At 34.1% G+C, this 11,331-nt stretch overlaps 1 long non-coding RNA gene across 1 annotated transcript in view; it reads right to left on the bottom strand.

Moving 5' to 3' along the window:
* Positions 1–3,519: 3,519 nt before the first annotated feature.
* LOC107182888 overlaps positions 3,520–11,331 on the bottom strand; it is a 21,032-nt gene continuing 13,220 nt past the window's right edge. Inside the window, exon 3 of the long non-coding RNA XR_001513648.1 lies at positions 3,520–3,532. This is a non-coding gene — a long non-coding RNA (uncharacterized LOC107182888). The remainder of the gene's footprint in view (positions 3,533–11,331) is intronic.

The raw sequence follows: 11,331 nt of genomic DNA, 5'->3' as shown, positions 1-11,331 counted from the left end.
CAAAATGTACTTCACCCATAGTTGTTTTTGTTTGTCTGTTTGTTTATTTAAATTTTCATGGAAACTCCATCTAATATATATATTCTCCATATATATATATAATCTTGACTTCTTCCCTCATATATTATAGTGAGTCACTAGGAAATACCATTGGTTTCAAAATATATCCAGAAATGAACTTCATCCAAGCCACAGACATTTCTTTCTGGATTATTATGGCAGTGGCTTCATAATAGTTCTCCCTACCACTATCCTAAGCCCCAATAGTCCATCCTCCACAAAAGAGAACTACAGTGATCCTTTTAAAACACAAGTGAGTTCATCACTCAAAATAAACCAGTGCTTTTATTTTATTCAGAATGAAAGCCAGTCCTTAAATTGGCTTGTGAGATTCTGCACAATCCTGTCATCTCTTGCCTTCCTGATTGTTTGTCTTACTGTTCTTTCTCTGCTCTAACCACACTGGTATCTTTATAGATCCTTGGCTATGCTAGTTGTGCTGCCTGCTGACTTCTTCGCCTCTAGTCAGTATTCTGACTAGAAGAGTCTTTTCCCAGATATGTCCATACTTAGCTGAAGCACCTCCTTCAGATTTCTAAGTTTTATCTTTCCGTTTTGGTTACATACACCTTTCAATTTCTCTTTATTTTGTAGCACTGTTTAGTATTTTTTCCTAGATCAAACACAATAGTTTTCTTTCTTTTATTATTTGATTTTTTTAATTGTTTTCTTTCCCTCTATACTCTTTTTTATTGTACCAAGGCTTTTTAATTTTTTTTAAAAATTTCTTTATTGATTAAGGTATTACATATATGTCCTTGTCCCCCCATTGCCCCCACTCATGCCCTCAACCCCTGTTGTCTGTGTCCATTGGTTATGCTTATATGCATGCATACAAGTCCTTTGGTTGATTTCTTCCCCTTACCTCTGCCCTCCCCTACCTTCCCTCTGAAGTCTGATGGTCTGATCGATGCTTCTCTGTCTCTGGATCTGTTTTTGTTCATCAGTTTATGTTGTTCATTATATTCCATAAATGAGTGAGATCATGTGATATTTATCTTTATCTGACTGAAGAGCATATGCTAAGTGAAACAAGTGAATACATTTTTTTAAAATATATTTTATTGATTTTTTACAGAGAGGAAGGGAGAGAGATAGAGAGCTAGAAACATCGATGAGAGAGAAACATCGATCAGCCGCCTCCTGCACATCTCCCACTGGGGACGCGCCCGCAACCCAGGCACATGCCCCCGACCGGAATCGAACCTGGGACCCCCCAGTCCGCAGGCCGACGCTCCATCCACTGAGCCAAACCGGTTTCGGCTGAATACATTTTGATATATTAAATCTTAGAGCTTATTCAAACTATAGCATACCTCTCTTTAAAATGTTATGGTCATTCTATTCCATACACTTTTTATCATTTTAAACAATCTATCAATAGAAATTGTTTACTAAACTGTTGCAATACTTTTAAAATAATATTCATAACATAGTTCATACTTGCTTTTCTTAAAAAGTGTTCTGCATGTTGTGGTAATATCAAACGTAGGTAATCCTGTAACTACTTTGGGTGCAGTAACAAGGCAAATGAGAAAATATAAAATTTGTATCTTCTATAAAGTAAGTCAAATAAACAGCAATGCACTTTAAAATAATTGTAATTTCATTGTCTACAGAAATAAAATAAATTTATTAAACTAGCATGTGCAAATGTACACTTTTTTAATAAAGAGGAACTCTGTGGATAATATATCTTCTGATATATGGCAAACTCATTAGAATAGAGCAATAGTTATTATATGAAAAACCATACCAATGAAAGCTATTAAATGAGAAAATGGATGTCAATGTATCATAGTAAAACAACCGTGATTTTTATTTAAATTAAAATCAATTAGTGGTAAAATTTATATTTTCAATAAATACGAGTATGTTTATATACATATAGTATATCTAAGCCTTAACGTATTTCATTACGCTGGACAGAGAATCAATAGAAATGTGTTTCATTTGTCGTTTTGAGGAATGCTGCATAGTAGGAGAGGGCTACCTGGAAGAAGAGACACAGTGAATGTTCTTTATGCAATAGTGTGCTTAATGTGTCCTTACTTGTGGAAAACAGTTGAAAAAGCAACCAAATAAAACCGAAAGGAAATGTAGCCCTGCAGTTGTACAATAACATGCAATTGTTAACTCAGCATAAAGCTAACTTTTTATGTGAAACATTTTACAAGTTTGGCATGACTTAAGCATCAGATGATCTAATTTTAAAAAGCCACAGATATTTGAACAGTAAGTGAGCAGGTGAATTTCATATCCTTCTCTCTAGAAATCTGATTTGTATGTATAAATATTATCTCGTGTATGTGTATTCTGACATGTGATGATGGGTTGGTGTGGGACTCTGCATTCTGTTGATTAAATATGTCTATGACATATCTTCTTAAAATTTTAATCCATTTACTTTTATAGACATACTCTAATGTTTTTTTTACTTAATCTGCCTCTTCATTTTGATTTTTTATGTATGCATATTTATTTCCAATGATATTCTATCTTTTATATTGCAATGTATTTTTATAGGTAATACATTCTTTTACTGTTGTCATTATCTAATCTGACATAATTTTTCAATCATTACAGAAGCAAGTAATATTTTAAATGCTATTTCATATTTTCTAAATGCTACTATGTATTTTAAAATAATATTTTAGTTATTTTTAAAAATTATTTGCATGTTATTTTATCATTCTGCTTTGAAATGTGCCTGTTTTGTTTTTAGCATGTATCACTAGCTTATTAAGACTCAAACTCAATTTCCCAATCAATGTTGAAATTTACCAATATCTATATCTTTCCCTGAACAAGATTGTTTTCAACCACTCTGGTCTTTTATATTAAGCTGGTCCTCCTTATACTGGTTCAATATTCACCTGGAATATTATATATTGATTTCAATGTTTGTTCTTTAATTGTTTGGGCATTTTTAAAATTCAGCAAGCAAGATATATATTTTAACTAGAGGCCCGGTGCACAAATTCGTGGATGGGTGGGTTCTGGTTGGCCCACCCCTACCGGGGCTGATCTCACCGGCCAGGGGAAAGCCCCTGGTCGAACTCCAAGTCTAACTCCCAGTGGAGGGGACAATTTATATGTTAGGCTTTTATTATATAGGATATGTTTTTATTGATTTCAGAGAGGAAAAGAGAGAGAGAGAGAGAGACAGAAGCTTCAATGATGACAGAGAATCATTGATAGGCTGCCTTCTACACATCCCACACAAAGGATTCAGCCCACAACCCTGGCATATACCCTGACAGGAATCAAACCATGATCTCCTGGTTCATATGTCAATGCTCAACCACTGAGCCATGCTGGTTGGGCAGGATATTTTTAATTAAGATTTTATTTATTTAATTTTTAAAATCTTATTGCTTCCACCTGGATTAATTACTTTTCTTGATGGTGAATTTCCCCAAAATTATTTCAAAGATTATCTTTTTGTGGTAATATCCTTGATTCTGTGGGACTGAGAACATCTGTAACTCACTCTGCTATTTACATGACAGCTCAGATCAGAGGTCAGTAAAATTTGTCTGTAAATAATGAGATAGTAAATGTTAGGGGCTTTTCAGGCTCTATGGATTCTCTCTCAAGTCTCTACTCTGCCATTATTGTAGGAGAGTATCTATAGACAGAATGTAAATGAATCACATGGCTGTATTCTAATAAAATTTTATGTCCAAAACAGGCAGCAAGCTACAAGCCATAGTTTGTTTGACACTGCCTTGTATTTATATAAAATTCTGGATTTACTATTCTTTTCGTTGTTCTATATAGATATTACTACATTGTCTTTCGTCACTGGTGATGCATCTGGAAAATATATATTATTTTATCTATTATACTTCTATTAGTTTTATTCTCTTTTCTCAAGGAAGCTTTAATTTTATTTTTAAAATAAATTTAAATTTTATAATGTGTGTCTGGAGTTCTTTATGTAGCTTTTCCAATTTTTATCATTGATCTGTCCTATCTGTCCTATTCAGAGCTATATGCGCCCTTCCAATCCATCAATTTGTTTTTAATAATTCTCAATTTATTGTTTATTATTTGTATGAATATTAATCCTTTTCCATTTATATCATTCCGGCCTTCCAGATCCCTTAAATAATAGGTACTTCTAATCTGTTTTTCTAATTTTATCTCTCAGCCTATCTATCTTCTTTGTACCTCTTGGGTGAGTTTTTGACCCTGAGTTCCAGGATACTCACATCTTTTTGCTGTTGTATTAATTTCTAACACTGATTCGTTAGTTCAACAGTTAGGTTTTTATATTTCTAGTATTGTTTGTCAGGTTGAAGATATTTAAATTTTGGCCTTTTTTCTATTAATTCTGTTTTCTCTATGATATGACTTTCCATTTGTAGATTTTTTTCATAATATTTATTTTCATGTGTTTTACCATTATTTCTTGTGAATTTCTCTTTGTTTCCCCCTTTGGGGCTCTCTGCTGCTAAAGTTAATTCAATTCACTTTACCCTAATTTGTGCTTTTGCAAGTAAGATTTGTGGTAGTAAGTGCCCGGGACCTCAGAGTAGGCAATCTCTTCACATGCTGCCTTCAGAACTGGCAATTCCAATCCATATGTTCCCTAACTTCTCCCCACCACTGGCCACCCTTGTGTCCTCCATTCATATCAAGTCTGTTCTCCTAGCCTTCTTCATATCTGGGGGTTTCTTTTGTGTGTGGGAAAGGAAGAAAAGAAGCCAGGAGATTTTTATCTGCTTCGATGCTTTTGGAAAACAATCCTGGCTCATACAGGAGGGGCTCCAAATAAATGTAGTACATACAAGCCTGGCTGGCTTGGCTCAGTTGTTTTGCATCAAACTATGAACCAGGAGGTCTCCATTCGATTCCCCATCAGGGCACATGCCTGGGTTGCAGGCTCTATCCCCAGGTGGGGCATGCAGGAAGCAGTTGATCAATGATTCTCTCTTATCATTGAGGTTTCTCTCCCTCTCTCCCTCTCCTTTCCTTTCTGAAATCAATAAAAATACATTGTTTAAAACATAATATATATATACAGTAATTTCTTAAGTTTCAATATTGATTAGCATTGTGCTACAGGTTTATGATTTTAATTATATAAATCTGGTGACTAAGTGACAAAGAAGTTGGGACATATATATGAAAAAAGTAAAGGTAGTTGGTAGGGAAATTTTATTTTAAGCCTCTGAATGTTCTTGTGGGAAGGCTCTGCTTTTATCTGGTACATCCTTGTGGCCACTTGAGGAATTGGTTTCCTCATAGTCTGTAAGATCAGAAAGTGTTTTGAATTGCAAAGTGTCTGACGCTCCACTTTATTAAAGAAGTTCTATTTTTCTATGACATAGATTTTACAAGTAACTTTGAAAGAAAGTAGGTTTTCCTCAGAGCAGTAGGTTCCATCTTTTCAAATTTAGCTATTACATGAAATTCACAAATGAGGATTTACTAGTGACAAGAGCCACAGCCCTTATGGGTAATTTGGTTCTCATGGTTTGGGGAGTGAACTAACGGGAAGGATTTTGCATTTGAATTAACCTAGAGATAAAAGTTGCCTATCATCTAGAATTCTGGGATAGTTTCTGAATTATCTTGACTGTAAGCATCCTTTTAACACTTTGGCTACTATAAATTATTTAATTAAACTATTTTATGTAGATTAAGTTGAGTGAATTAAATTTATATTAATGGATGGTTAGACAATACAGTTTTTTCCCCTAGTTACCTCCAAACTCTCAAATTCTCAAACTATATTTAATCTTACATTAAAGTACTTCAAGGCCTTCAAAGACTTCCAGTTTTCTTTGAGGTTAGTTACTTCCCTCCTCCCCCTCAATTCAACTACCTGGAAAAAACTATTTTAAAATGTTATAAAATTATTTAATGTTGAAATGTATATGAACTCATGAAAAACATGTTTATGAAAGTATGCTACAATAATTTGATTTAATTAAAATTTGAAAGAAAAGTGTTCACACTGAAATTATTGTTTTTCTTTTATTCCATAACAAAATTTAATAATCCTTGAATCTCTATAATCTTGAAAAGACTGATGAAATATATAGGGATGGACTAGCATTAATTTTGTCCCGAGAAGATGCATAATACTGTAAATGACTCAATTATATATGATTATCAGAGCATTGAAAATTATATTCACATTGGATTTTAAATGCTCTTTTGAGGATTTATAGCAAAATAGAATAACATTAAACTCCTACTGATATTTCAATATTCGATCATCATCTACTGGTTATCAAGAGTGAAATATCATTGCAATTTGTCTTCTATATAATTGCCTCATCAAATTTTGATATGGTGATATTTTTTTTCTTAGACTTTTAGTAGAAAACTAGTCATGTTGTCTTTTTTAAATACTCCATTGTTAACCAGAAAGCATTACTGCATTTTTTTTTATACTGGTGGCTAAGTAATTTATGCAGATAATTAAAGAAGTGCTTCAGTTTTCACTAAATCTTACGCATACTGTCTTTTCAGTCTGGATTAAGCTTAATGAAGTTGTTTGCATGCACTTTTCACTGATTTTGAGTTTGCAAACAAACTGACATAAAACTTATTGACTTTCAGCATATTTCCTCATTTTATTTATACATTGAAATCCGTTCAGTGCTATAACAAGTTTTCTTATGGAGTTCTTTATTATAATCAAAGGTTCCCTACTCCCCTGTTTAAACAATAGTAAATAAAATTAGGTGTAAACGCTTGCCTAAAATATAAATTTATGTAGACCCTGGAATAAAATAAATGAAATAAAGATAAAAGCATGGAAATTGTCTATTTCCTTTTAATATGCATATAAAAAAATAAAGGTAATAGAACAATTATTTTTTCAATAGGAAAAAAATATTATAGTGACCTAAATTGAATTATTAATTTATTTCTCTGCTTAAGCCATAGTATAGAATGCAGCTCCCAGAGTATATGTGAGACATTTTATACAAAAAAATTCTCTAGATATTTCCTCAGGAGAAGGCTCTTAGAAATTGACTGAAAGTCCACTTACAGGTCATCTATAACATCCTTCTCATTTGGAAAAAAGTTTTGTGTTCTGTTTTATGTAGTCTTCTGCTCCATTCTTGTTACACCCATGACCTTTACCCCCTGGTGTACTTTTGATTTTCCTGATTGTTAGATAAGATGCTAATCTAATAATGTAATGGTTCCTGGGTGCTCATTTATTTGCTTCTTGACTACTTCTCCATGAGCAGCAGGCTTTATAAGGAAAGGGGTCATCAATATAAGTTACTACTAACATATCAGATAATTTTTCTTAATAGATTTTTTTGTTGAATAAATAGAGATAATAGCTTTATTTAATTTAATTAATTATTACAACTACATGGAAAAGCATTTGTGTCAGGTGACTTTCTTAAGAGCAGACACAAATCTTGTCTTCATGGAAGTTTTTATCAATTACCAGGAATTAGCACAGTTTTCTGAGTATCAATCATCTGAAGATTTCATGTTTAAATCATTTTTTTAAAAAGAATCCATCTGTTGCTCTGGCCATTGTGGCTCAGTTGGTTGTACATCATCTGTGCATTCAAATGTTGCTGGTTTGATTCCCTGTCAGGGCACGATCCCCTGTAGGGATAATTTGGGAGGCATCAAATTGATGTTTCGCTCTTACATCTATTCTCTCTCTCTCCCTTCCTTCCTCTCTGTCTAAAAATATTTTTAAAAAATCCATCTGTTGAAATATCATAGATTTTGAGCACCCTCACAAATTATGTTAGATTGTTTTTCCAATTCATCTAGATGTGATTATACATATGACATAGTCAAGATTAATTGTTCTGGACTCATATTTAGTTCTACAAATGCATAAGTAATTTTGAAAAGGAAAATTAATCTAATTAAGTTACTACTCTCAAGTATTCTGTAAAACTCTTAGAGATATAATTAAAGTACCAAAATTTGATATAATGCTAATTAAGTACAAATATCAACGTGAACATGTCATTACAAATACATTCACTAAGCATCTGAAAGACATGTCCCACACATGCTATTTTTAGTAAATATTTACATATATCCTAACTATTTCATGGTTATCTAAATTTAAGTATTAAGTCAAAATATGACTACCTTAATAGACATTCTTTTATCCGTATTTTAGTAAACTTTTTAGTATTATAAATAAAACCAATTTATTCAGAAAATATTTCATGTTGTGTTGGTTAAAGTAAAGTTAAATCATTATGACACATTTATTACATCACTTAGGTTATTATTGAAATATTCATTTTACATTTATATAAGTACATAAAGGCAGTGATTTAGAATGAGATCATAAAAAGGATGTAATGAGATAATTACAAAGTTAATATCCAATAGTTTTTGAGGTTACACTTAATGACTGTGATTGTTTATAAAATGTTTTTCTTAGTAATGTCACACTACTATCTCATATAATGTTTGATGCATTCCAACTTGTTTTAATTGCTTCAGACACAAAGATAAGGTGACAATTGTGATCTTGAGACCACACCCACACCCTATGGAGTGGTGAAGAAATGACCTGTGTTACAAATCTACATATTACTAAATTTTACTTTGCATTATAGCTTCCTTTTTGTTTAACTGTCCCATAATCCAGACTGAGTTTTCAATAATCTAGAGAAGTGGGGGAGGGGGGGCAGTTGGAAGTATGGAGTTACCCTACTCTGCAAACTCTCTTATACAGAAAAGTGACTTAGTGCTTCATGGGAAATACAGCCTTTTCTGGTTTATTTAGGCTTGTTTTCCAAATATCAAGAATGCATTTCTGATCTTGATTTACATAAATCTCTTTGAACTGAGGACATCTGTTGATCAAGACCTGTCAATTTGTTAGTCACCGGGACCATGATATAATTCATTATTGCTCAGTTCCAGTCAAGGAATCACTCCATTGCATCACTTTAGTTTTATCATATTTTTTAAAGCCACAAGTCAGCTAAGTATTAACTGAATATCCTTTTATGTAAAATGAAAGGTTTAGAGGAATTCATATATCCACTATATGACAAAAAATATGTTACTATAGGGGAGCTCAGAGATGCAATATGTCTCTAGCAGTCAGGGTGCCTGGGAAATGTTGGACTTTTGTGTTTAACATTCTGTGACTGTTTAAGTCTCTGTAGCCTCAGGTTTGGCTGACTAACCAGAAACCCATAATGCCACCCAAAGATAAATGTCAGCCCTTAGGAGGGAGGTTAATAAATGTATAGAGTGTGGATAACGGCCGGATGTTACCTGTTAACTTGGAAATGCATTGTTCCTTCTGGGGGCCTACGTGACTACCCACCATACGCTTTGACTATTAAGCCCTATAATAAAAGTCCTTGTTCTGGGAGGAGTGTGGATGATTCTTGGCGGCCACACTAGGAGCTCAGCTGCTTTGCTCCTGTATGTAATTTTCTTCTGATAAAGTTCTTGCGAATTTGAATAAGACTACATGTCAGTTCTTTGGAAATGATCCTGAACTGACTTTTGGGGCTTTATCCCAACAGTTACTAAAACGTTTGCTTTTACAACACTCGTGGTTAAAATCTCAGGATTTGAGATCCATTTCTTACCCTGGCCCTTGGTAGCCTGAAACACCTAAACATCTTCATGATACTTTGTGGTTTTGTTTTTTGGGGTTTTGTTGTTGTTGTTGTTAATCCTACCCTGAGGATACTTTTCCATTGATTTTTAGAGAGTGGGAGGAAGAGGGGGAGAGAGAGAGAGAGAGAGAGAGAGAGAGAGAGAGAGAGAGAGAGAAACATCGATGTGAGAGATACACTTTGATTGTTTGCCTCCCACATGCTCACTGACCAGCGTGGGCAGACCAGCCTACAAGTGAGGTACATTCACTTGCCTGGAATTGAACCCAGGACCCTTCAATCCCTGGGCTGACGCTCTATCCACTGAGCCAAACCTGCTAGGACCACCTTAATGATACTTTGACAAGTTTTCATATTGTCCCCTATTGAAGAGCTCTTAATAAAATATATCTGTACCACACAAAAAAATTTCATTTATTTTATTTGTCCACCCAAATATGAAAAAACAAATATATTTTGAGGTTGAGATAGTGAGATTTTATTGGAATTCCAATTGCTGTTATATCACCTTGCGTTTTTCTCATACTAATATAGAGGTTGTGAATAGGAAGCGTGGGGAGAGTGACAGCCACTCACTTAAGTGAGGTATTATGTTGTTATTCATCTGGAACCATCACTTGCTGTTTCTTGAAGGTTGGACATTATTCTTTATAAGACTGATTTAAAGAAAGGTATTCACCAGCATGAAGGAAGGCACACCCATTTCCGGCCTGCTTTAATTCTCCCCTTCCTGGTCCATAAACAAACAGGCTAAGCCACTATAAATTAAAAAATAAAGGGAAACTATGACCAAATTTTATGGATAAAAGTAATTCATGCCACTGTTTTTAATCTCCTCTCCGTAGAACTAGGTAACAGCTTGACATAAGAACAAAGGAATGGGAAAGTTGCTGGTGAAAGCATGTAACATTTGATCTTTGTCAGAGGAATAACTATTTTTAGTGGTAGTTTAAATATAAAACATCCATGGCTCAGTGGTTGAATGTCCACCTAGGAACCAGGAGGTCACAGTTCAATTCCAGTCAGGGCACATGCTAGGGTTGCAGACTTGATCCCCAGTAAAGGGTGTGCAGGAGGCAGCCTATCAAAGAGTCTCTCTCATCATTGATATTTTTATCTCTCCTTCCTTCTCCCTTCCTCTCTGGAATCAATACAAATATATTTTTTTAAAAAGATGTTTAAAACATGTGTGTGGAAAAAGTGAAGTGATTTTGATCAAGGCTTGACACCTATTTGCTATAGCACTATATGTTTCTGAGTCTGAAAAAAAGAAATCAAATCATATTTTACTCAATTATTTTATACTAGAGGCCCAGTGCACAAAATTCGTGCACTGGTAGGGTCCCTAGCAGCTGCTAGCTCCTATCCAGGTACTCAATCCCTTCCCCTGGCCGCCTCCTGCCGCCGCTGGCCAGGGCCTCCCTCCCTTTCCCCAGCTGGCCCTCCCCCTGGTTGAATTCCCAGAAGAACCCCAGTCAATGGGACAATTTGCATACTAAGCTTTTTATTATATAGGATGTTTTGTTCCTTTTTATTTTATTTCAATAATATGACTTAACATGAGTTCTACCCCATATCATTTTTTAAAGTGTGCACTACATTATTATTAACTATAGGTATAAGAGATGGTAATGTAAATGTTAAATAGTGATATGTTATAGTAATATGA

This window comes from Myotis davidii, unplaced genomic scaffold, assembly GCF_000327345.1.
Source record: "Myotis davidii unplaced genomic scaffold, ASM32734v1 scaffold135, whole genome shotgun sequence".
In the NCBI taxonomy this organism is placed as follows: Eukaryota; Metazoa; Chordata; class Mammalia; order Chiroptera; family Vespertilionidae; genus Myotis; species Myotis davidii.
This window is presented reverse-complemented; position numbering and strand designations above follow the sequence as displayed.